The sequence below is a fragment of the Halichoerus grypus genome, chromosome 1, assembly GCF_964656455.1.
Source record: "Halichoerus grypus chromosome 1, mHalGry1.hap1.1, whole genome shotgun sequence".
Classification (NCBI taxonomy): domain Eukaryota; kingdom Metazoa; phylum Chordata; class Mammalia; order Carnivora; family Phocidae; genus Halichoerus; species Halichoerus grypus.
Genome location: NC_135712.1, coordinates 67,779,384 through 67,806,902, shown reverse-complemented (window position 1 = coordinate 67,806,902; position 27,519 = coordinate 67,779,384). Strand labels below are relative to the sequence as shown.

Below are 27,519 nucleotides of genomic sequence, written 5' to 3'. Positions count from 1 at the left end.
TTACTGGAGATGCACTTTAAATTTCCTTCAAGAACTTTTCCTTTACATTCATAATTTGGCTAACTGCTTGGTACAAGAGGCCTAGGTTTTGGCCTGTCTTAGCTTTTGACATGCCTTCCTCATGAAGCTTAATGATTTCTAGCTTTTGGTTCAAAGTGAGAGACTTGTGACTGTTCCTTCCACTTGGACACTTAGAGGCCATAGTAGGGTTATTAACTGACCTCACTTCAATACTGTTGTGACTCAGGGAATAGGGAGACCTGAAGAATAGGAAAGAAACAGGTGAATCGCTGGTCAGTGGAGCAGTCAGAATATGCACAACATTTATCAATTAACTTTGCTATCTTATATGGGTATGGTTTGTGCCACCTCTTAAACAATTACAATAGTAACATCAAAGATCACTGACTACAGATCACTGTAACAAATATAATAATAAGTTTGAAGTGTTGTGAGAATTACCAAACGTGACACAGAGATATAAGTGAGAAAATGCTGTTGGAAAAGCAGTATCCTCAGATTTGCTCAATTCACGATGACTACAAACTTTCAATTATAAAAAATGCAGTATGTGTGAAGTGCAATAAAGCAAAGCACAGTAAAATGAGGTATGTTTGCAATGCATATTTTATAATTATTGGGTATAAAGTTCTACATATGTCTGTTAGATCAAGCTTTGTTCCTCGTGGTAACAAACTTGAGAGCTTTTATGCAAATAATTGTGGGATTGAATTAAATTGTGTAGAATTCTGATTCTGGACTGTTGTATTTACATTTCATTTACTTGACCCTTTTCCTGAAACCAGTGCTATTGGTTTGCTCTTCTAGCTCTTATGGTTACTTTTTGCCTTACATATTTTCTTATTTTTTCCATTCATTTCTTTCAACTTCTTTGTGTGTTAGATTCATCTTGTGAAAAGCATATTATTATGTGAGTCAGGGGTGTATCTTTTAACTGGTGAATTTGGCCCAGTTACATTTGTTGTTATTTCTGATACAGTTGGAGTTGGAGTGAAATGAGTGCACAGGAATGGAGAAATTGTTGATGGCCATTATGTGACACAATCTAACACCACAGTGTACTGAAGATACCTAATAAATGTCAGCTGTCTTTTCCAACTCCTTCCTCCATTCTCTGCCTAATGGATATTCGGAGAATTATTTTGATTTTTTTCTGGATAGCTCTTTGAGTGAAAATGCTGTCTTTCTGATGGTACTCTTAGCCCCCCTAATATCCAGCATTTTGACCATGCATGTGGTACATATAAGAACTTGGCTGATTGCAGGGGGCTAAAGAGGGAGTGGGTGGAAAGGAAATTGTGGCAGGAGGTGTTGATGACTCACTGAAAACATTTAAGAGGAAAGGAAGTCTAGAAATAGGGTGGTGGCTGGAAAAAGCAGTAGGTCTAATTGTGGGTGTTTTTCAAGAAATGATGTCTGGAGGCAGAGAGAAGGGAACTGACAGAATATGAATGGTTGAAGATAGTCATGGCCTCAAGGCTAATCTATCACTTAGCTTCTTTAGAGCAAGTAGCAGGCAGAGAGAAATGTATGAAAAAAAATGTTTTTACATCGTTACTCTAGAAATATATATCTCTACTAAATTACTAGTGTATAATACATAAAGATAAGCAATATGATTTTTTTTTTTAAAGATTTTATTTATTTATTTGACAGAGAGAGACACAGCGAGAGAGGGAACACAAGCAGGGGGAATGGGAGAGGGAGAAGCAGGCTTCCCGCGGAGCAGGGAGCCCGATGCGGGGCTCCATCCCAGGACCTTGGGATCATGACCTGAGCGGAAGGCAGACGCTTAACGACTGAGCCACCCAGGTGCCCGATAAGCAATATGATTTTTAAAATGTAGATGAGTCTCATACTTCTTTACCTGACTCTTAACAAACATTAGTTAAGACAACTGGATTTTTTTTTCCTACTCTGTCTTAGTACTAGAAAGAACTTTCAATGTCATTGAGTCCATTTTACCATCTAAGGTAGACTTTACAACATTCCTGACAGATAGCTGTCCAGGACATTTGGAACAATTGTGGTTTTATTTTTTTTATTATTATTATTTTTTAAGATTTTATTTATTTGACAGAGAGAGACACAGCGAAAGAGGGAACACAAGCAGGGGGAGTGGGAGAGAGAGAAGCAGGCTTCCCGCCGAGCAGGGAGCCCCAACAATTGTGGTTTTAGAATTTCACCACCTCAGATGGGAAGCATCTGCCTTTGCCCAGAGTCTGATGATAATGAAGCTCTTCCTTTATTCAGTAGATATCTCCCTAAATGTAACCAGCTCTCTCTGGAACCACTATAAGCTGAATGTAATTCCATTACATGTTGAAGACTCTATCATATATCTGTCCCCTCACATTCACCTTCTAACAGCACCTGAGACCTTTCTCATGAGAGGACTTCTGGATCCCTCAAGAAGCTTGTACCTTTTTAAGCAGGGCATCCCAGTTTTTTGCATTCTTAGTAAAGCAGTTGCTCAGGGCGCCTGGGTGGCTCAGTCATTAAGCATCAGCCTTCAGCTCAGGTCATGATCCTAGGGTCCTGGGATCGAGTCCTGCATCAGGCTCCTTGTTTTGCAGGAAGTCTGCTTCTCCCTCTGCCCCTCCTCCCACTTGTTCTCTCAATCTCTCTCTGTCTCTCTCAAATAAATAAATAAAATCTTAAAAAAAATAAAGCAGTTGCTCAGATCTAGTAGTGGAACCTGAATTTTGTCAGGTGCTTTTGTTTTTATCATTTAATGAAATGATTATATAGTTTTTCTTCTTCAGTCAGTTGATGTGATGAATTACATTTATTGATCTTCAAACGTTTAACCAGCTGTACATTTCCAGGATAAATCCCATACTATAATGATGTATTATTTCATACTACTGAATTTGATTTGCTAGTATTTTGTTGAGGAATATTGGCCTATAGTTTTCTTTTCTTGTTATGTCTTTGTCTGATTTTCATATCAAGTAATGTTGGCCTTATAAAATTAATTCATGTTATTTATTTCTTCTTGGTTGAGTTTTAGTATCTTGCCTTTCAAGGAATTTGTCTATTTAATTTAAGTTGTTGAATTTATGGGCATAGAATCATTCATAATATTTACTTATTTTTTAAATGTCTGTAGGATCTGTAGTAATATCCCTGCTTTCATTTCTGACTATTATAATTTGTATTTTCTTTCTTTTTTTTTCCTGATCATCCTCAGTATAGGCTCATAAATTTTATTGATATTTCCAGAAACAAACTTCTAGTTTTATTACTTTTTTCTCTTTTTAATTTCAGTGATTTGTGCCATTATACTTATTATTTCCTTCCTTCTGATCAATATGAATTTAATTTGCTCTTCTTTTACTAGTTTTCTAAAGGGGAAACTTAGATCACTGATTTGAGATTTTTCTTTTTTTCTGTAAGTGTTTAATGCTGGAGCACCTGGTGGCTCAGTTGGTTGAGCATCCAACTCTTGATTTCAGCTCAGGTCATGATCTTAGCGTTGTGAGATCAAGCCCCACATCAGGCTCCATGCTGAGCATGGGGCCTACTTAAGATTCTCTTTCTTCCTCTCCATCTGCCCCCTCCCCTACTCATGCTCTCTCTCTCTCAAAAAAAAAGAAGTGTTTAATGCTATAAATTTCCTTCTACACTTTAGCTGTTTTAGCTGCATCCCCAAAATTTGGGACATTGTGTTTTCATATCATTCAATGTGAAATATTTTCTAATATCCTGTGACTTCCTCCTTGATCTATGGGTTATTTCAAAGTGTGTTGTTTGGTCTCCAAATATTTAAAGAATTTTTTTTTTTTTTTTTTAGATTTTGTTTATTTATTTGAGAGAGAGAGTACAAGCAGGGGGAGGGACAGAGGGAGAAGCAGACTCCCTGCTGAGCAGAGAGCTGGATGCAGGGCTCCATCCTGGGACTGTGGGATCATGACCTGAGCCAAAGGCAGACGCTTAACCGATTGAGCCACCTGGGCACCCCATATTTAAGGAATTTTTCAGATGTCTTTCTGTTATTAACTTCTAGTTTAGTTTCATTATGATTGTAGAACATCTCTCCATGATTTCACTTTTTAAAAATTGATACAGGTTTGTGTGGTGGCCCAGAATATAGTTTATCTTGGTGAATGTTTCATGTGCACTTGAAAAAAATGTATAGCCTTATTGGCTATAGTGTCAATTCAGTCAAGTTAGTTGATGGTGGTGTTCAGCTCCTCTACATCCTTACTTATTACTGTATACTCGTTTTATCAATTACTGAGAGAGGAAGTCTTCAGCCACAATTATGGATTTTTACCTAGTTCTTCTTTCAGTTCTAAGAGTTTTGAAAAAGTATTTTGGAGTCCTATTGTTAGGTGCATACATATTTAGAAATGTTATATTTAGCGAATTGATTTTTTTCATCATTATGAAATTATTCTCTCTATCCCTGCTAGTATTCCCTGTTCTGAAATCTACTTTGTCTGATATTAGTATAACCATTTTAGCTTTCTTTTGATTACTACTTACATTTATGACTTTTTAAAAACTCTTTTATTTTTAACCAATCTCTATATTTATTATTATTTTTTTTAAGTAGGCTCCACACCCAGCATGGAGCCCAGCGCAGCATTTGAACTTACCACTCTGAGATCAAGACCTGAGCTGAGATCAAGGGTCGGATGCTTAACTGACTGAGCCACCCAGGCAACCCCCAATCTCTATATTTAAAGTGTACTTTTTGTAGACTACATATAATTGGGTTTTGCTTTTTTATCCAATCTCAGAATCTTTAATTGGTATGTTTAGATTATTTACATAGAGTGTAATAATCAATGTGGTTGGACTAAAATCTATCATCTATAGATATTTTGTCTCATCTCTTCTTTGTTCCTTTCATCCTCTTTTTCTGCCTGCCTCTGTATTAATTGAGAGTTTTTCTTATTTCTTTTTATCTCCGTCATTGGCTTGCTTACTACTTATACTTATTTTTAAAAATTTAATGTTGTGTCTAGTGTTTACAGCATACATCTTTTAATCACAGCCTACCTTCAAATAATATTATACCACTTCATGTATGTTATAAAAACCTTAGAACATTATATTCCAAGTTCATCTCTCCCAACTTTTGTACTGTTATATATTTTGCTTTTATGTATACTATAAACCCACAGTGTTTTACCACTATTTTTACTTTAAACAGTATATTATCTTTTTGAGCAATTCAAAAACATTTTAAATGTCTTTTATTTTTACCCTTATTTTTTATTTTTTTAATATAAAAATTTATTTTGTTTATGCTTACTAAAAGTCAAATAAGTTCATGATATTTTTGTTTCAAAATTTGCCAGAAAAAAAGGTAGAATAATGGTTGACTTTGTCTAATAACTCATGAAGTTTGGGGGGGTGGTCTAAGCATAATTGTTAAGAACAAGTAAATTAAATTAGATGTAAATAAAATAGGTTTGTAGGTAAACTTTTAAAAAAGTTTTTATTTAAATTCCAGTTAGTTAACATACGGTGTAATATTAGTTTCACATGTACAATATAGTGATTCAACACTTTCATACAACACCCAGGGCTCATCAAACAAGCGCACTCCTTAATCCCCATCACCTATATCACCCATCCCCCCACCTCACCTCTGGTAACCATTAGTTTGTTCTCTATAGTTAAGAGTCTGTTTCTTGAAATGTCTTTTATATTTACCTTTATTTTAATCATTTCTAGAGATCTTAGTTTATCTAGATCCTAATTCTGTTCAGTATATTCATTCTGCTTTAAGAGCTTGTTTTAATCGTTTTTTGTAGTACAAGTCTGCTGGTAATGAATTCTCTCAAGCTCATTTATTTTTAAACATTGCTATTTCTCCTTCATCCGTGAGAGATATTTTCACGGGTATAACATTCTGGGTGGGCAGGTTTTTTTCTTTCAGTACTTTTAAGATGCTATTTTATTATTTTCTGGTTGCATCATTTCAGATGAGAAATGTGCTTTAATACTAGTCTTTATTACCCTGCATGTAGTGTTTCCCCTCTCCCTCTGACTGCCTTTGAGATTTTCTTTTTGTCTTTGATTTTCAGCAATTTGAACATGATGTTTCTAGGTGTATTTGATTTTTTTGTTGTTGTTGTTTTGTATTTATACTGCTTGGAATCTCTGAGCTTATTGGATCTGTGGTATGGTATATTTTATTATTTTTGGGCAATTCTTGATCATTATTTCTTCAAATATTTCTTCTGTGCCATTGTCTATTTCTTCTCTTTCTAGGATTCCAATTACACATATGTTAGACCATTTCATAGTATTCTGTAGCTCTTAGATGCTTTGTCTCCTCCCTTCCCTGCCCTCCTCCCCAACAAAACACACTCTTTTGTTCTTTGTGTTCCATTTTGGATCATTTCTGTTGACCTATCTTCAAGATCACTGATTTTGTTTCTGCAGTTGTGTCAAGTCTGCCAATGAGCCTATTGAGTTGTTCTCCATGCACAGGAACAGAAAGTAGATTGGTCACTGCCTAGGGCTTGGGGGATTATGGACAGTGACTATGAGTGGGTACAGGGTTTCTTTTTGGGGTGATGAAAATGTTCTAAAGTGCATTGAGGTGGTGGCTGCACAACTCTGTGACCATACTAAAAAGCCATTGAATCGTACACTTTTTTTTTAAAACATTTTACATATTTATTTGATGAAGAGAGAGCAAGACAGCACGGGCAGGGGGAGAGGCAGAGGCAGAGGGAGAGGGAGAAGCAGGCTCCCCACTGAGCAGGGAGCCTAATGTTGGGCTCGATCCCAGGACCCTGGGATCATGACCTGAGCCGAAGGCAGATGCTTAACTAACAGAGCCACCCAGGCGCCCTGAATCATACACTTTAACTGGGTGAATTATATGGTATGTGAATTATATCTCAATAAAGCTGTTATTAAAAAGAAACCTTCATGCTTTAGGTTTAAAGGCTATATTGATAAAAATCTGATAGGAATCAGGGAGGGACAAGACATCTCACTGATGGTGAAAGAACAAAAAGTAATTCTGAAGGAAATGTTACTATAACTCAAACTGGTAGAAGGATAGAGGTTATATTATTTTATTCTGTGTTCTGTATCTGATTCTAAGTGTTAAAAACTGACTCCTTTAAATGTTCTTTCTGGTTCCTGTTTTTATCCTTTTATACATTTTGTTAATTCCTATAGATAAAATGTGATTTATGGTTATTAGTCTTACAAATAAAAATGTTCCAAGTCCTCTCATCACTTTGAGTTCTCTCTAGGGTTCAACCTGCCCTCCACTATGTATTCTAAGATGCCTAACCCACTAGGTTTGCTGTTAGCTGGTGGTGTCACTCTTGGACTTTAGTGACCTAAGAGTTTACACGTCACCTCCTTCTGTTATAAAACTTGTGGAGAGTTCTCCAAGATGAGAATTTCAGGGCAGTTTCCCTACAGGGGGTTCACCAAGAAATTTACAAGAATCACATAATGGCCTAGCAGATGCTCCTTCTCTGCAGTGAACACATGTGCCCCCAGGGGTGTTGTATGTTTCCAGGAGCTCAGAAGTCTTCTCAGTTGTTCTTATTTATCCAAAAAATACTAAGTAAAAAAAGTAAAGTATAGAATAGTGTGTATAATATGCTATTATTTATATTAAGAGAAAGTGGGGATAAAAATGTATGTGTATTGGGGCACGTGGGTGACTCAGGTAGTTGAGCATCTGACTCTTGATTTTGGCTCAGGTCATGATGTCAGGGTTGTGAGATCCAGCCCTTCGCCGGAGCCTGCTTAAAATTCTCTCTCTCCTCCCTCTGCCCCTTCCCCTGCCTCTCTCTCTATCTCTCTCTCTTTCTCCCTCCCTCCCTCTCAAAAAAATATATGTATTTTCATAACATATTCCTAGAAGACATCGATGGCATGGCTGACTCTGAGCTTGGTACCTAGGAGAAGGGGCAGGTACAAGACCTTTCACTCCATAGTTTTTTGTTATCTTTTGAGTTTTGAACCATATAATTACATTGGCTATTCAAGGAGGACTACAAGTTAAAATAAAAACAGAATCCTTCTAGGGTGGTTAATCAAACTTGACACTTAGACTGGCCTTGGATAATTTACTCTTTTCCCTCATTTCTCCTCACTTAGGTCTTCCCTCTTCATGCCCTCCATGTCTGATCATTTGCCTGCAACAAGCATGTTGCAGCATGCCCCTCCTTCTCAGAGTGTAATAGAAATGCTACACAGGGATGAGGTAACATTTCTAAACTCTCTCTCGTGACTGATTGCCACTTTAGTCCCGAACTTTCTAGAGCAGAGGTTCTCAAACTTGAGCCTGCATCACATTCACCTGGAGGGCTTATTAAAACACTGCTTGCTGGGTCCCACCCTCAGAGTTTCCAATTCAGCAAGTCTGGGCTGTTTCTAGCAAGTTTCCAGGTGATGTTAGTTGGAGACCACACTTTGAGAACCAGTGCTCTGGACTAAAATAGTTTCTCCTGTGATGTGTTATCCAGTTTTGGTGTCCCACCTGTGTCCTCATTTAGACATATGAAGAAATAAAAAACAGGAGAGGTTTGTCCCTTTCCATAGGCATGCCTCTAGCTCGCCAGTGTCCAGCTGTCTGTCTAGCCAACAGTGCCTGTCAGGCTGTAGCCCCTTCACAAGATAATATGCATGTCACAACCAGCAGGACTGACCTATCAGAAGCCTGCACCCCCTCTTCATCTGGACTCGCCAGAGCAGACATTCCTGCAGACATTGCTGCCAGCTTCCTGTGAAGACTTAATTGGTGTTTAAGAACAGGTCTTACAAGAGTCATGCTAATTTCTGATTCACCTTCCAGTGCTTCTCAACAGAGGCATTATTAGTATTCTAAATGAGACAATTCTCTATAATGAGAATTGTGTTTCATGTGGGATATTCAGCATCCTTTCCCCCTTTCCCCATCCTGGGTCGTTATGGCAATCCATAGTCCCACCCCATACCCCAGGGCCCCCTCTTGCAGCCTTCCCCTCTCCACTTTCTCCACAGAATGGGATGAGAGCAGCACAGCTTTCCCCTGAAAAACACTGTGTCTTGTATTAAGTTATCAGACCCCTTACCAAGCCACATTGCCTTAGCTCCCTGCAAAAATCCTAAGTCATGGTTTAATATTTTCCTTGCTTTCATTAAATGTTGCTATTAAAAAGTGACTGAATTATGAATATTTCTTTCTGTAAACCCTATGGGTGGAATTGCCCATCATGATGTTCAGTCCCCTCTCTGTAGAGAAATGCACCAGTGGGCCCTTGTTTCCCTCACCGGAGGGCTTTGCATCCTCGTCTGCCAAGGAGAATTATATGACCCATTCTGTTTCCTTTTTTTTTTTTTTTTGTCATGAGTGTCAGGGAACTCAGGGATAGATGTAATGCTTGATAGGGTTGCAAAATTAGTGTAGAAAACCATTTCAGATATATTATCAGCTTTTATACAGTTCTAACTTTTAAATAATCAGTAGCTTAATTTTGCATTTTCTTGTGAGTGACTTCAGTTCCTTTTAGAAGCCTTCCTTGGTACAGGTTGAGTTGTGAAGGATTATAGACAAGAGTGGCCCAATCAGCTCTGCCAGGAGAGGGGGCCTCTCTTGCTGGCAGCAAGTGAAAAGGTCACTGGTGCCACGTGCCAGGTGTGCTCAAGCTAGAAGTGGCGTAAGTGTCAAGGAACAAAGAGCCACAGGTATCCCTGAGCCCTCACCAAGATAGGAGAGTCGTTGAGGTGAGGGGCAGCAGGACTGAGCTTGCTAGGTCAAGAGAAGTTCTGCCTGGACTGACTGGCTTAGCTCACGAGAGGCGCAGAAACTATTACTTATAAGAACACCATCCTGATTTGGCTCCCACTTGGTTCTGTGGCCAGACATCTCCAAGAGCAACTGGGTGCAGATGGGGCTGCCACTCTGGGATCAGCTTTCTGCCAAAGCTCCCTGTCTAGGTGGAAAAGAACATCTGTGTGTGGGACTGTAGCAGGGCGGGGATTCCACCCCATCCCACCACTCCTCTGAGGGCCCAGTTACTTCCATTTCCCCTTCAAAGTATGCCTCAAAGTGTCTGGGGACCACCACGCTGGACCGAGGGTGCCCATCCTCTAGGTCTCCTGTGGGAGTAAGGGATGTATCAGGACTTTTCAGTCTACAAGTCTCTCTGTTGACATTCCATGGTGAGAGCTTGATTCCCTTTGGGTTTACAAAGTATCCTTTACAAATCAGTAGGCCTCCTGGGAAGGTAGCAAGTAATTTGCACGTTTGAGGGAATGGATTTACCACTTTAAATATTTGAGATGCGCTGCTGGAGGGAAGCTTCCGAAGAGGAGACGGGCTGAAATTTAGGAACCTTTGCAGGCTGACGGGTGGGCCCTGTGGGCCGCCTGGGTGTGGGTTCTGGGGGAGCAAGGGAGAAGGCTGAGCCCTGGACAGTGTGGGGGAGTCACTCATTTCTGAGAACAGTCCTTTCCCAGGTATGGGTACTGTCTCCCTGTCCTGTCAGCTCCTCCTTACCCTGGCTGTGTCCCCGCAGGCCGGCCCCTGATGACCCAGGTGCCATCTCCCTCCAGAGGGCCCAGCAGCCACTACCTGCTCTGTGGCCTTCCTCCCTCACCCCTGCCAGGGCCTCTCCCCTGACCCTGTGACCGCACCACAGTTCCACCCTCAGTTCTTCGGCATCTGCCCTGTGTGGAGGAAGGAAGCAGCTAGGTCTTGTTCTCCTGGTAACTATTATTCCTGAACTCTAAACCCAGAAACCCCCACATGCGGTAATCAAGTCACCCATTGTCCTTGGGACGTTTCCACGTTTCCACACAGCCTCTCTGAGGATGTGCTCCTCGCAGCCGCTCCCGCTCCCTTGTGCGTGTCTGCCCCTGACTTGGCTTTCCTTTCCTCCTTCCCACCAGGCACCGGCCGGGTGGCTCCCGGGCGGCCGTCCCTGCTGCAGTCTGGAACAACTTCGGGAGCTCCCTGGTCAGGGCCTCCCCGAGCCCACAGGGAGGCAGACCCCCAGGACATCCTGCCTTGCGCTTGCAGCGCCGTTGCCACAACAAACAGCCAGGGAGACGTTGGTGAGTGGGCGGGGTTAAAACTGTGCTGTTGACCGTTCCTCCTCGGCCCATCCTGAGGAGATGGCAGGGAGGAGAGCCCGGCGGCCGGGAGAGACCAGTGCCCACAAGGTGAGATGACACCTGGTCCAGGTGCCCCGACAGGTGGGAGTGAGGTCATATGCTTTAGCATTGTCTGCTGACCTTGGCTTAGCTGGTCAGAATTCTAGAACCGGTAACGTCGGTGGGAACTGTCACTGAGCCAGCCAGGAAACAAGATGAAGTATCTGCTGGGTGCCCTGGCCTCTGCTAGAGACTGTTCCCACTGCCAAACTGGTCCTCCATCCTTCCAGACTGTCCCAAAACTTCTTCCTCCTGCTGCTCCAGGAGGCTGCTCTAGTTAACTGCATTTGGTTTTGATTTTCCCTTTGAGTCTCTGGTTCCTTGCAAGCAGCCATCACTGGGGTGGGAGCACGGGTCGAATTCTGTGTTAATTGTGGGACCGAGCTATTCCACGTCCTGACCGAGAGCCCCCACTGGCGCCCCACAGACGTGGTCATCATCACTCTGTTCAGGGAGAAATCCCATTGAGAGGAGGCGTAGAGAGAGTCTGCTTCACAAAGATGGTGCAAGGCACCTATACAGTGATCCGTTTTCTCAATAATATTTCAAAAGTCTGGGTGATCTTTTGGGATTTCCTATGTGAAATTTGGGGGTGGGGGTCCATTGCTTTCTGTAGCTTTAGCTAGTGAGCGGGATGGGTTTCCTTCTGCCACCCTCCACCGTCTCCTTAGGGTCTCATGATTACGGCCCTGCAGGGGTCCTCGGCCCGCATCAGCTTGGGAGCAGTCTGTTCACTCTCACTGTGAAGGAGGCTGACGGGGCCCCAACCAATCCAGTGAAACCAAGAAAGTGAGAAGGAGGAAGGGGAAAGAGGAATTAGTGAAAAGAAGCATAGCCTATGATCTTACAACAGGGATTATTTCCCCCATGGTTTTAAGGCTGCTTTGAAGTGTGGTACCATCACTGAAGTGGGAGAATACCTTCTTAGACTACTTTGGCAGACAAAACTAAGTACATGGGTTCTGTCCTTCTGTTAAAAAAAAAATAGATCCTGTAATTTTAAAGGAATTTGTAAAAAGTGACTATGAGGTTGGACTCTAAAGTGGCAGATAAAAGGAGAAAGCAGTGTCCTACTACTGCTGAAAGAAAATACAGAACGTGTGGCTGGGATGGGGGGCATTATATTAGGCTGGATCAAAGTGAACACTGTGTATGTATGAGCATGGCTCCCTTGAGAGGCAAAGCCTTAAGGCACTCTGACACTGCGAAGCAGCAGAAGCGGGAGATCAAAGGATGGAAAAATTAATGCAAGTCCTTTTATTTTAAAGGCAGGGTTGCCTTGGCTAAAATCAGGATGAAGGCAGAGCCGCTGGTGCTGAGGAGTGGGCTATGCAAGGAGCCCTTTCTGTGGAGTTTCTAATTTTATGCTCATGACAAAGAAATTTGCAAGGAGAGAAAGAGGACAGTCCAAGTTTCATTGTAAAACCTAGAGCGCACAGGACTGCAGAAACCATCCAGCACTCCTTTCCCTGCACTGATGTGGAAAGGGGGCCTGGAGAGCAGAGCTGCAGCGACACACCTGGTCAGTGCAGAGTCAGGTTGGAGCTCCGTGCCCTTGTCTGGAGTCCCCGAAAGTCTGAGCTCTTGGGCCACTCACAGATCATGCAGACACCTTTAGCAAGATACAAACGTTGCTTGATGGATTCTCAAAAGGGCAACTAATCGTTAGTTTCATCCATACGTTTTTTTCAGAGAGGCCTGTGGAAAATCTCTTTTCTGAATTCTATGCCCTTGATGAAGATGCTCTTTCTGCTTTTGAGAAAATTACTTTGAACAATGAACTGTGATGCTATATCACATCAAATTACATTTACAGAGGCTTCATTGTGACTCTTCTTTTCTAATGAAAGCACGTGTATTTTAGAAAGCTTTATGTTGCTTGATAGATAACTTGTAATTAAGTATTGGGTTTGATCATATTTCTTTAAAAGTTGGGCATTAGGGACTTGATTAATATTGTAACCATTGTTTCTATGAGAAATTCGGTCCCCTTCCCAAGAAAAGGACATAATCCATGTGATTAATGTATCAGACGTGACATTTGTTCATTTATCATATAGTCTTTGAGTGATAAGGGAGGCAGAGTCCTGCTCTGGGGTAGTTTTCCTTCTGGTGAGAGAGGAAGACAATGTCTGCCATTGATTTTATCTTTTTTTTTTTTAAGATTTTATTTATTTATTTGAGAGAACGAGTGAGCACGAGGTGGGGGGGTGCAGAAAGAGAGGGAGAAGCAGGTTCCCCGCTGAGCTGGGAGTCCGATGCAGGACCCTGGGACCATGACCTGAGCCAAAGGCAGACGCCTAACTGACTGATCCCCCCAGGCGTCTCTGTCTGGTGTTGATTTTAAAGTGCAATGAAGAGAAGAAATGCAAGGTAAGGGGATGGAGGGATTAGGGCAGAGGGTTATTTCACATAGGATCACCAAGTAGTCAGGAGGGCCTCTTTGTGAGAGTGAGGTGTGAGCAGAGGACAGAATGAAGTGAGCGAGTGTATTTCCAGGTCTGGAGGAAGAAGTCTATTCCAGGCAGAGAAACTGGCCATTGTTAAGGCCTCCAGGCAGGAATGAACTGGCTGTAGTTGGAGGAACAGCAGGCAGGCCAGCCAGCTCTGGAGAGGAGGGGGTGAGGCACAGCATGACAGCAGGTGACTTGGAGCAGGAGGTAGGGAGTTTGGATTTTAGTCCATGGCTGATGGGTGGTCATTGGAGCATGCTGAGTCGGGGAGTGTCATGATCTAGCTGCTGAATGGAGAACCAACTTTAGGGAAACTGTGGAAACAGGGACATAATTAGACTGCTGCAGGGGTCCAAGGACGTGATGCTGGTGGCTTGGATGGCTGGTGGCACAGGGGTGGCACGGCGTGATCAGAATGAAGGTAGAACCAGTGAGAGTTACTGATGGATTGGATGGAGAGAGAGGGAGAGTGGGGGATGGCTCCTGGGCCTGAGTGTTCAGGTAGATGATGAAGCCTTTGCTTGGGTGGGACATGCTGCAGGACTAGTACATTTGGCTGGAGAAAGTTGAGAGATCTTGTTACATCTCATAAACCAGTGGGATGTGGAGTAGGCATTTGGATATAAAATTCTGGAGGTTGGCAGAGAGATTAGGACAGATATGTTTGGGAATCTCTGGCCTCTCAGTGCTTGTAAAACCATGGGCTTGGAATTGATTCCTGAGGAATAAGTAGGCTCATCACTTAGAGACCAAGAAGAGGGGGTAGGAGGAAAGAGAGGAGAGTACAGCCTCCCCATCCAGAGAGAAGAGAGTCTTTCCAGATGGAGGGGTGACTGACTTGCCAGTACAGCTGAGAGCATTAAATACATTATCAGGCTGGGAATAGTGTCCTCTGGATGACTGCCTGGGTTCTTATGTGACTGTAGGCCTTGTCCTCCCCCCATTAGACTGGGAACTCACCAAAGCCACGGATTATTTCAATGTTCTCCTGCTTACACTTGGAGCCACTTAAAGCTGTGGCTGAACCATCTACTGAGGGACACTTCCTTGCAGAAGGTGCTTGTGGAGTTGTCCATCACTGGGGCCATGGGGACAGTGTTGATGAGGAAGGGGCAGGACCAGTCCTACTCTGGGCAAAGAGGCTAGTGGTGTTCCAACTCTGAGTAGAAGCAGTTGGGTAACAAAGGAGAAGACAGATGGGAAGAGCAGGAAGGAAACAGGAGCGTTAGATTCCTGATTTCAGGAACTATCAGCTCCTTAAATGTAGGCATGTAGCTCCATTCTGAGGAAGGGGGTATTGAAGAGTCTGGAGGTCTTTGAATGGCCATGGATTGATGCAGGAGTTGGATTCTTTACCTTCTGTCTCTGCAAAGTATATATGACCCTTGCTGTGGCTTAAGAAGGATGAAGGAGCCCCTCACAACTTCCAATGGGACCTCTGTCTGGGAAGGGATTCTGTGGTGATACTCTGGGGCAGTCATGGCCTCTTCTCTTGACTGGGTTCCATTGGTCTGTATCTGTGAGGGGTAACTGGGCCTGAAAGCCTGGCCATCTCTGACTGGGGGTAGAGTGTGTGGTGGAGCAGCTTCAAAGATCCCTAAGGGCTGGGCACATGGGCTTTCTGGCCATCAGGAGCCTGGGACATAGCAAAACCAGAGGACCCATAGGATCATAGGAAAGCATAGGAATAGTTTGTAGTTGGGGCGCTGTGAGAGCTTTGAAGAGATGGGAGACCATCTTGAGGAGACAGGACCAGAAGTTGAGAGCCCTCAACAATATAAAGGAGACCCTGCTTGTGGGTTGAGGGGAGATCCTTGGCCCTGCAGAGTTTAAGCTGGTAATAAGCCTGCAAGCCAAGGGTCCATCCCCTGGCGTTATCCTGGGAACCTAATTACTCAATTTTTCCAGGAGATCCTAATCATGGGGCCTGATAAAGCCCAAGCATGCTGCTAAAATTATGTTAAGATAAAAGCTCTTTTTATTCATTCGATATCCATTAAAACCATCACAGATTAATTATTTTTCAAAAGAAAGAAAACTATGCCACAATTCTGCAACTAACTTACCACCAGATGTTGACATCTTGGGACACCCTGTCATGCTTAAAAATATTGTAAGAAATCTTTAGACAGTAAAATCTAAAAATAAAACCCCCCAAATTAAGAAGAAGAAAGGAAAAAGCATTGTAGTTCAAGAGATTTATTGGTTTATTTTTGAAAAGAATACTAAGTTGTAACTTAATACCAGATTCTGAGACCTAGGTATACCCAGTTTTGTAGTGGAGAGGGAGGATAATTACAAAATGCAAGAAAGTACCCAAGGGAGAAACCTATAAAAATCACCGGTATCTTATTGGGCACCTAGGCAGTGCAGAAAGTTAAGCACCAAAGTCCTGGTTTTGGCTCAGGTCATGATCTCAGGATTGTGGGATTGAGCCCCACCTTGGGCTCCATGCTCAGTACGGAGTCTGCTTGAGATTCTCTCTCCCTCTCCCCCTCCCCCCACTCTCAAATAAATAAATCTTTAAAAAAAACCACTGGTAGCTTAGCTGAATAGCCAATGGGTATCTACAAGCTGGAAAGTGCATGAATCTTTGATCTGACCAAGTGGTGTGGGGAGCAGGGGGTAGAGATCACATTAATTCATGGTGTCTGAGGACGCTTTGGAACCACTGACAGCTTCCATACCTACCAGCCTCCCACTAAGCTGCCTGGGGTGAGTTGAAATTGTATTTCATGACATTATCCCCGACTGCGTTCTGTTCTTGGTGCCTGAGGTGAGTCTGGAGCACCTTCACGGCAGAATCTCCACCTCCTTGCCCCATCCATACAGCTGCCTGCTCAGACCTTGGTTTGGTCTGGTGGCAGCTATGGCAGCTCTAGGCCAGATTTCCCAGGAGGATGTCAGTGGGGTTCTTACCTCTTCCGAACTACGCCAGCTGGCATCCCGCTGACCTTCAACCGTGCCATGTCCCTCAGGCCAAGCATCCCCACCTTTTTGGGGGTGAGGTGGTTACTATGAGAAGCCCACCGAGTGTTCTCAGTGGAGGGTGAGGAGAGAGTGACAAGCATCCTGGGATGCTTTCTTCAGTCCTTGGGCCACGCCAGGGGAGTCCTGGTGAAAGTAGTGTGTGCCCTGAGGATGCGGAAGGGTTTGGAAACCATGCCTAGTCGGAATAGTGGAAGGACCAAGTGTGTTCTTCTGCAGAAGGATAAAGGATAAATGGTGACTGTCTTCAGATACTTGTAGGCATGTCTTATAGCAGACCAGAGTTTACTCTGTGTGACCTCAGAGGGCAGAATGGAGTCCAGTTAGGGGGAGGCATATCACAGCTCAGCCCATGATGGAATGGGCTGCTTGTGAGTGTGAGAATTTCTTCTCGCAGGGTTTTCTGGGAGATTGCCTTTTGGGATGCCCTGGCTAGGATCTGTCACTGGCCCCTTGTAGGCACCTCTGTTTCTATTCTTGACAGGAGCTAGGTGGTAGAGGAGGAGGTTTCTAATGAGGTACACTAGACCTTTCCTAAGAGAGCAGACCCTGCTGAACACAGTGACCTGAACTCCCTCCCTTGCCATCCCTTCCTGTCCCCTTTCTGAGAATTCTCTACTGTCAGACATGTCCAGAGGGGATCCATGCATGGATGAGGCTGTGTCCTAACTGGGGAATCTGGTCCACCCTCAGGGGCTGGAGGAGTCTGGCTCAGCTGCAAGCCTACTCTGTCTCATGGAGGGACCCACCAGGATCTTGGCTCAGTCCTGCCTCTAACTCTGATGGGTTTGGTTCCATCCCTCTCCCAGCCTGTAATCACCAGCCTCCTAGCCCACTGTGGCCCAGTTTGGGACAGAACAGGACTCCTATACTGGGTGGGAGGTTGCATTAGAAGATCTCTGTGGTCTCTTAACTGCATCTGTGGTTCCGTGATTCACCAATTCCTTGTCAATAGCCCATGCTTTAAAAGCAAGTGGGAACAAGTGTTTGGATCCGGTGCTGCTCTGTAAGGAGCTGGCAGTGACCCCGTGGTCACTCCCTCATCTTGGGCAGCTCCAGTCCTGAGTGGAACAGGTCTAGTCCAGATGCATGTCCAGGGGGGAATTTGGGGAGATGGGGAGGAGTGAGTGGTGGCAACTGGTTTAATGGCATCTCTTCCACTCAGCCAGAAATGTCTTCTTTTGGAAGCTGAAGACTTCCTCAATATGGTCTCAATTAGCTTGTGTGTACCTTTAAAATAATTACATTTTCATCAAAGCATTTTAGAGAGTGATGTTTATCCCAGTGTAAAGGGCATGATCAGATCTGATCCTGAAATAATGTCTCTGGTACCCCAGATGTCAAGAGTAACTAAAAATATACTCATAAATTGGAGGAATTCTTGGTTTATTGGACCCATGTCCTGTCTCTCTTAACCTCCCTCCAGAAAGTGAGAGGGTGAAGAAGTGAGCCAAAAATCTTTAATTATCCAGTCTGCTGACATTATTTTATCTGCACCACTGATATTAAATCTCGACGGCATTCCATTTCAGTCCCAGAACGAAGAGTAACCTCTGCAAACGTGGGCCTTTGTCTTGCTGCTGGTTGTGGCCAATGTTCTGTTTTCTACCCATCCCCGCACTCCCTCAGACTTCTTAAATTCCACAGCTTTCTGTGGCACCGGAAATTATCTGTCTGTGGAATGTCCATACTTTAGGAAAGTCCCTGAACAGTGTATCCGAGTTCTGCTTCCCTCAACTCATCTCGGCCATTTGTGGTTAGGTTTTGGCATGCGCCCACCATTGGAGAGACCTGCATTTGGCAGGAGCATTTTCTCACATTTTTATTATTGACATAAATGAAATTTTATCAGTTCCTATCACTGACATCCATGGAGAAGGAAGAGAAAGTCTGGCTAGTTGTTTTTTTTTTTCTTCTCCCATCCTTCATATACAAATTTAGCTTTCCCTGTTATGTCCTTAACTTTTCTGGCCAGTCAGATTGCATCTTGGATTTCAGTTTGGTTCTCTGGGCTGTGACCTTTGCACCTGACTTAACGTAAACGCGGTCAGCTGGTTTACTTAGCCCCCAAAGGATGCTACTGCTACCGCTTACAACTAGGTTGCATTTCTGGAGGGCTTCTGGTGTGCCCAGCACTTGCTGAGGCCTTGAGTCCTCACAGCCTCTTGAGGCAAGTACCATTACCATCCTTTATATTTCACAAGTGAGGACCCAGAGATGAAAGAATCTGCTGAAGGTCCTGCAGCAGAGCCAGGATTGGAAGGCAGGCAGCCGGCCCTCTGCTGTGCACGCAACCAGCATCCCCACTAACCCTCCAGGAAGTGTTCCTGTCTTTCTAAAGCCCTGTCCTCAGCAAATGCTTCATGAGAACCGACTGTGCAGGAAGGACACTCTGCCACGGAGATAAAGAGATATACAAACCTGTGATCCCCGCCCCCCCCCCCCCCCACTGTGGCTGCGGAGACAAAGCCTGACAGTCGGAGCCTGAGCTCTGTCAGCTTACCCACGGTGCCCGGGGGCACTCACCGGGGCCCATTTTGCTTGTGGTGAGCGCCCACAGAGTCTCCCTGACCAGAGCCAATGTTGTGTCTAGACCAGCCCTTGTGGTCTTATTATGGTTGCAAGACGCACCTCAGCAACAACCATCAGAGAACTTAGAAAAAACAAGGTTTACTACTTACATCCTAGAAGGTACACAGCATTCTGGGGCCACATAGCAAGGTCATGGGGAAAGAGAGAGAGAGAGAGCTGGCCTGGGCTTCTGCTTTTCTTGGGGCCAAAGGTGGGGGCTTAGGGCTTCTCAGGTTCACTCTTTATTGGTGAATTTAAAACACAAGAGCAGGAATTAAAGTGCAGGAAGGAAAAAGCAAGTGGTCAAAGGGCCAGTCGTGTAAGTCAACCACAGCTGTCTAAAAAGGGAACCTTATGGGTGGGGCGGCTTGGCTCTTCATCTAGTCCTGTAGCCGGCCATGCGACTGTCTGAGATGGATGTTTTTGAGGCGGATGCCTGAGCAATCAGAAGCTTAATGTCGGGCACCTACATTACAGTCAGAAAAGCTGACTGTCCAAGTGCTTTCATGAAGGGTGTCTTCATTGAGTTCACTGCTGTCGCCAGGGTCAGTAGTCACACCTGGCAGGTAGTGAGCTCTCAAAAAGTATGTGGTGAACGAACAAACTACCAATGAAACAAAGCCGTGGACATTTTTACAAATAAATGAGAGAATATGTTCATGACCACAAAGCATGAAGGGCATGAGCTGAGATTGAAGGACGGTCCGTTAAACTACGCACGCTGAGTGTATGAAAAACCACACGCCCTTCTCAGTTTTGTATTCTGTCACAGAACTTGGTCCTGGATGGGTGCTCATGAGTCCGTGTCCTAGACCCTGCTGGCAAGGCCTCCACACAGTGGGGACTCTGAGGTTAGAGCAGGACTCAGTTGCATAGAAAAGACTACCATGGCATTCCAGGACTGGCCCACTGGCAACATTATATGAGAGAGGCCAGAAGGCCTTGATGGTTTGCTCGATAACAACAGTTTTGAACTTTGTGACTCCTTAGAGTTGGATCCTCTCCTGCCTTGCTCAACACTTGCTTCACTTCCCAAGCCTTGCCTAACTTGGTTGGGTATCTAAGTGCACATCCCTCCAGACTGTGCAGGGATCCCTGGGCCTGGCCCCTGCCTGAGCTCTGGCACCAGATCAAGGAACTCAAGCTCAAACCAGAGGTGAGGAAGGAGAGAAGAATATTTGGGGGGCTGTGAGTCAGCCCAGGAAGCAGGCTGACATGAATCAAGAGGACCCAGATTCAAGAGCCATAAAAATTTCATGCACTTTGACTCAGTAATTGAAATTCTTGAAATATATCTTGCAGAAATGATCTAGAATGAAGGAAAAGTTATGTTCATGAAACTGTGACTTGTGATGTCATCTGTTTTAGTGAAATTGGAAGCAACCTAAATGGTAAACAACAGGGGCATGATTGAGTTAAATTACGGTTCATCCACTTGGCAGAATATTGCACAGTCATTAAAAATGAGACTCATAAAGAGTGTTCCATAACCAGGAGAAAGTCTGTGGCTTGGCCTGAAGAAAAGCATGAAAATGAAGGCGGTGATAACACATAAATACAATTTTGTTTTGACAGGCACCTACATAGGGGGTGCCTGGGTGGCTCGGTTGGTTAAACGTCTGCCTTCGGCTCAGGTTGTGATCCCAGGGTCCTGGGATCGAGCCCCATGTCAGGCTCCCTGCTCAGCCGGGGGTCTGTTTCTCACTCTGCTCCTCCCCACCGCTCATGCTCTCTCTCACTCTCTCACTCTCTCACTCACACGCACACACTCTCTCTCAAATAAATAAATAAAATCTTAAAAAAAAAAATGAAGGTACCTACATAGAAACAGATTGGAAAAATGTATATAGAAAATAATGGTATTTGTGTCAGGAAAACAGTCATCTGTTACCCTGTCCACAACCAGACTTTCAGCAGATTCTGTTTATGAACAATGACAGAAGAGGCTGGAATACGGGGCCCGGAGTGAGTTCAAAGTTCATGCAGAGAGTCAGCAATCAAGACTCTGTCTGGAGGGGCGCCTGGGTGGCTCAGTCGTTAAGCGTCTGCCTTCAGCTCAGGTCATGATCCCAGGGTCCTGGGATCGAGCCCCGCATCAGGCTCCCTGCTCAGCGGGAAGCCTGCTTCTCCCTCTCCCACTTCCCCCTGCTTGTGTTCCCTCTCTTGCTGTGTCTCTCTCTGTCAAATAAATAAATAAAATCTTAAAAAAAAAAAAGACCCTGTCTGGAAAGGAGGAAGGACACCGACGAGAACATGTCCAAACATGACCCAGCGTGTGAATAACATAACCGTTTCCTGGACTGAGGGCACATGAAGCACAGATAGGGTGAACGTGGCCAGGGAAGACATCTGTGAAGTTACGTCTCATGTGTAGACTAGGGAGGCCATGGAAATATGAGAGCCATCCATCCATCCTGGTTCTCCTAGACAGTCCAACGTGTTAATAACATCCCTTGTCGTTGTCAAAAGAGTCCTGATTTGGATAATGTGTCATGGGGTCACCCTAGGTGTTGAAACAGAAGGAGAAGGCCGTTCTAGGTTGATGATAATTGCTCAGCTGGTCCCCTCGAGCACTGAAGAGTGAGTGAATTAGGATTCCCTGAGGCCGAGGCAGGCCCAGCCTGATGGACATCATGGGACTGGGACAGAAGAGGCCCAGGACCTTCTTTTGGCGGCAGCTCCTTAAAGACAGTCTCAGCCCAGAGGCGTTCTTGACAACGGAGGAGCCAGACGGATGCAGCTCATTTTGTACATGAACAAACAGATAAATGCCTTATGAAGGTATCTAGAAGAGGTCTCTAGACCTTCTGTGAACCTTTGGTCCTGCTGTTTGGTGGAGGGATACAGGTGGTGAATGTGGGGACAAGCTCTCTTTGACTTTTCTTGGACTTAAGCAAGAAGTTACCTTTTAGCACCTGGATACTATTTTAACTCTTCAGGTAAGACATAAGGGAAAAGAAAAGCATGGTCTCACTTAAGAGAGAGAGCTCTGCTTTGGAGGCCAGGCTGTACGTACTTGACAGGAACCTTCAGAGGTCAGCCGAGAGAGGACACCTGAGCAAGCAGGTGCTCACTGCAGATCCCAGCTTCCCAGAGTGGTCTGGTGGGAGAATCTGGCCTTTTCCCGGGGGAGAAAGTACCATTGTGAAGGCTTAAATTGAAACCAGTGTAAACAAGACAGTTCCGATCTTTCCCTCATTGCATTTTATCTATGCCACAAGGAGCAGGTGACATGAATAGTGAAGTTCTGTTTTTCACTTGAGCCCAGAAACCAAGAGGGACAAGGCTACTAGAGAAATGGAACCCAGCCCTGGCTGATAGGCGTGAGGCAGAGCAGAGTTGTTACAAGTGTTCTTCAGTAAAATGTTCCAAATCTCCCCGAATCAGACCCTGGGCTCTGGGAAGTCCCAGGGACTGCTTTCTCCAAGAAAAGTGTTATCTTGGGTAATGCTAAAACACCAAACTAAGAGCCAAAACTGATTCTCTGCATTAATGATAAAATCTCCAGATGACAGCATTTCATTAAATGTTATAAAACTGTTAGAAATGGAGGCTAGTAATTAGAAGTGCATTGTTAAGTTAATAGATATATTTGGTATGGATAAGCACTTGGGGAGTCCTGTTTTGGGCCTAACCAACGATATCTAGCTGGTTGGCTGCTGTGCCCACTGGATAGAAGCTGACCTAAATTGCCTAGAAGAAAATGTTCTCACAACTAGAATGGCCATTTGCAGTGATGGCAGACAGCATACTTCTCATCAGAGTCCTGTGGGGGAGAGAACATTTAACACCCAGCAGATGCTGGGGCCGTGTTCCCCTCTCGGCTGATGCTGGGAAACCAAGTGCTGCTTTTGTGTTGGCTGAGTGTCCCACACAGGGTGGAGAATTGTTGGGTTCAGGAGTGGAAAACATGAAGGGTTTTGGGGCCTGTGAACAGGCCAGTGCTCCAGTGCTCCACTAGCTGTTTTGTTTCCAGCCCCATGTTCCTGGCTCCTGTGATTCTATTGTTTTTCACTAATCTGACCTCTTCAATAGGATCCCAAGTCCCTGGTCCTCAAGCTCAGTGCTCCCCCAGCTGATCCTTGGTGGTGGCCCATTGATGGGGCGTCACATCCACCTGTGGTGCTCAGGGACTGCGGATTGAACCCTTCACCCAGAGAGTGGCCACTTCAATGGGGAAGGAAAGGCAGGGCAGGGGTGGGGAGGCAGTCAGGGGTGAGGGAGGGAGATCATGGGAGCAAATGGAGGCCACTGGCAGAGTGAGGTCAGAAGGAAGGCGTGTGTCCTCACTCTTCCTGCAGCACTTATATATCATCCGATGGGGGAGGATGTAGTGTGTGGCACGCTCTGTTTAACCTCTCACTTATTTATGCCCATAGTGGTCATCGTAGGTGCTCAGAAACACACAGTGGTGGGTAGGGACAGACTGTGTGTTTTGACTCTAAGCCGGGGTTCTTCTCTGCTGGGAGCACAAACTTGATGAACCTGGCTTGATCGGGTCAGATGATCAGCAGGTGGCCCCTGATAACGTAAATGTTCTAAGTAGTCAAGAGGGAGTTGCATCGCATCCGCATGCTTTTTGTCCAGCCGTGGAATAGGCTTTGTAGGCAAACATCCCGGGCCTGAGAGGTTGGGATCTGGAAGAAGATTCTTATAGATGTGAACCACAGGAATGAATGAACTTCTGGAATTTCCTTGCTGAGAGGGGTGTGCGTACTTGTGGCTATGGCTTTTGGCTACTGTGTATACGTTCTGCTTCCTGGTGTATGAGACTTACCTAATTACTAGCAGACTGGCTGATCACTTCAGAACCAGAAGTGACTGGCGATTGTCACACAAGTTCCCTCAGCACGCTCATCCAGGTCCCCCAGGGGAGAGGTTAAGGGTGGCTTGTCTGAGCTGCTGTCTGCAGACCAAAGTGTGTGAGGGCCCTGCAGTGCATGGACTCACAGAGGCACACAGGATGTGCACATCAGATTAGAAATTACATACATCTGTATATAGAGATAACCTACATCTAGGAGAGATGCTAGAGGTCTTCTAACCCCTGAGAGGTTAGGACGCTTTCCCAGGGGCCACTGTTAGCAGATCCTGTCCCTGACATCTGGGGGCTCTAGCCTGAAGCCAGCCTTTCTCTCTGGGCCTTGGTTTTCTTATCTAGAGACTGAGAAGGTCAGCAAATGTCCCCTTGTGTCTGTGGCTGTGAGTAATCTAGTGGCAGAGCCAGGACAAGACACCAGAACCTTGGACTCCAACCTCCTCCCAGATCCTCCCTATGGCATCTCTAACAGCATGACACTGTTCCCAAGGGTCTGAACCTTGGAGCCAGAGACCCGGGTTTAAAGCCAGCTGATAAGAAGTAGCTGTTATTGTTAGTTCTGTGACCTTGGATGCATTGCTCAACTTCTGAGTCTTCTCTTCAAAATGAAAATAATACCTATCTTTAGAGTTGCCTTGAAAATGGAAGTTAAGTAGGTAAAACCCTCACTACAGTAGCTAGCCCCCAGCAAGCATTTGATCGATGGGTTATTTCTGTTTATAACAGTCGATATTGTGCATCACAGTCACCTCATGTGTCTGGACCTGAGGCTCCCTTTCTGTAAAACAGGAGGGTTGGATTGGACCGGTGCTTCTCCTACTTTGCTATCCCCACGGGAAGTGGAGAAAGAACATGTGCTCAGGGATAGGGGCTTGGGACATAGCCTGAAGCAGCTTGTGGAAAGCATCACATTTCTTTGAAGTCCTACATCTATTTATAAGTCTACTTATAGTTGTCATTTTATACAATAATGTGAATACACTGAGTTTTTTTTAAGATTTTATTTATTTGTTTGTTTGTTTATTTGAGAAAGAGTGTGCATACATGCACGTGAGCAAGAGCATGAGCAGTGAGGAGAGAGGGGCAGACAGGGCCGGGGGGGCAGAGAATCCCAAGCAGACTCCCCAATGAGCGACTGTGGGGCTCGATCCCACGATGCTGAGATCATGACCTGAGCCAAAACCAAGAGTCAGATGTTTAACCGACTGAGCCACCCAGGTGCCCCAGAATGCACTGGTTTTAATATAAAACCCTCTCCCCAGTCTTTGAGTATAGTTGATGTTCTGGGATGAGATGGCCTCAAGTGTCCCCAAAGGGCACACAGAGGCGCCCCTGTGGGGATGGAGGTGGGACTGCATTGTTTCTAAGATCCCTCCCAGACCCAGCATCCCAGGTTCCTAGGGTAAGTGGTACCCAAGGACCCTGAAGGACCCTCAGAGGGCAGGCTCCCCTGTGCCCCTGCCCCTAGTGGGACTGGGTCATGTTAAGTAGGGGTGGAAGCAGCAGAAGGGAGGGAGAAGATGCAGCCCCTGCAAATGAAGGACAAAGAAGGCTGGAGGAGCAGGGCTGTGTCTGAGCCTGACTTTTGGCCTGTGGGCTGATAAACCTGGCTGGGTTGGGTTGGCAGCACTCCATCACCCCAGGTAAATTCCAGGAAACACTAAGCCATTGTTTCTCCTCTACAGCTGGAAGCTGTCCTGGGAATGGGCCCTCCTATCATGGGAGGGCGGGGGGAGGGCAAGGGGTGAACTGCATGTGGCAACATAGGACTTGTCACACTGCCAAGGCATCCTCCTGGCAGTTCTGATGCAGCACCCAAGGCCAAGGTCTGGGGTTGTGCCCAGCCAATGGGAAGAAAGTGGAGGGGCGCCTGGAAAAGAGCAATAGGCTTTGGGGGAGAACACAGATTTCTGGCCTGTGAATGGGAAGAGAGAGGCTCCGTGTATGTGGCGGGGTTCAGGGGGACGGGGAGGTAGATCTACCGTTGCTTGTCTGGGCCCTACATAGATTCGCTAGAGATTAGCCGTACACATGGACTCTCTCTCAGACATGAGGGATTAAAATGAAGTCACCCATTTGTTTAGGACAAATATAAGGGGCTTTCCCTGGGCAAGGGATTGACTACATTAGTCAAATTTGTACCCATGAGATAGCATTCCAGTAAATCTAAGAGATTATCACCAAAGTTGTTACCCTGGAAATTTCCTGTTGGGCATGATATTTATTATGATAATAAGATTTAACATATATTGATGAATTCTTCCCAGGCATGTTACCAAATAGAGCTAGGATTTGGAGTTAAGAAGGATTGGATTCCACTTCTGCTTTATTAGTTATATGACCTCAGACATATCACTTGGTCTTAGAGTCTCAGATTTCCCATCAATAAATGGGGTTATAACATACCTCAGTATATGGTGAAGTTGATGTGAGATCTGGATTGGGAAAGCATTTTGTAAGTTGTCAGTAGCTTAATGTTAATTTTAAACAAAAACCCTTCTGGCGGCATTAGCGAAGAGCATTACTATCCTCTACGCCCTCCACAACCTAGTCTCAATCAGTTTAAAGACTGTAACTCTCTAAACTTCTCTTAACTCAAACCATCCTTTGAAACTCAAAATCATCCCTTTTTCAGATGAGTTTCGTTGCTCTTAGACATGCATTATCATCTCTCTACTTCTAGTTCAGCTCTTTACTGCAGGGCTTAGCTGCCCTGGGCCGTGCCATGCAAACCTCAGAGATCCTTACACCCGTCTGTGCGGATACATTGGTTCACTCTGGTCTCCAGTTTCTTCATCTGTAAAATAAGAGGAAAGGGGGTTGGACTAGATGATTGAGGTCCCCTTCCAGCCCTCATGTTCTACGATCCAGAATTTAGGAGGATAAGAGCAATGCATATTGTCTAGCCAATGACAAGTAACTGATAAACACAAGTCAACATTCGAACGTGAATTAGTAATCTGCTCTTTGCAATAGGGCAATATTTGCAGCAATATTTAAATAAATTAGAACATCTAAGTGAAATGTGATACCTCTTCGTCATAATAATTGACTATTTTATCAATTGATAAATAATGATCAATTACTTGATAATCATCAAATATTTATATTTGAGGGAGGGATTGTGTGCCAGGCATTGTTAGAAGTTACTTTGCATGTTACAGTTACAATGTGTTCAGCATTCCAAGTATTTACTCTGTGTTAGATACTTGAAGTGGCTTCTAATCTCCACAGAGCCCCACAAAACAGATTTACAGACAGGGAAATCGAGATTTGGAGAGATTAAGTAAATCACCCAAGGTCATTCAGCTACTAAGTGGCAGAGGCAGATTCAAGTCCAGCCATTTTTGTCTGACTACAAAGACTGTGATGGGACCCCTCACCGAAGTCCACTGGCTGGCCGTCACCCCCTAGCTTGCTCTTAAATTGCCCATCTCTTGTCCTGGGACTGGCGGTTACTCCAGCTGTGCTTTTGATACAGCTCTGGGCTTGACCCCAGAGGAGGAATTGGTCCTTTCTCTCTAGCTGAGGCAG

At 44.8% G+C, this 27,519-nt stretch overlaps 1 protein-coding gene across 3 annotated transcripts in view; it reads left to right on the top strand.

The window, feature by feature from the left end:
* The window catches only part of MYLK (myosin light chain kinase), a 260,972-nt gene that overhangs the window by 52,836 nt on the left and 180,617 nt on the right, over positions 1 to 27,519 (top strand). For 2 of the 3 annotated variants that reach the window (XM_078066774.1, XM_078066775.1), the window contains exon 2: positions 10,891 to 11,055. The exons of the other annotated variant lie outside the window; for it this stretch is intronic. The gene's annotated coding sequence lies outside the window, so the exon portion shown is untranslated. The remainder of the gene's footprint in view (positions 1 to 10,890; positions 11,056 to 27,519) is intronic. 3 annotated transcript variants of the gene reach the window in all.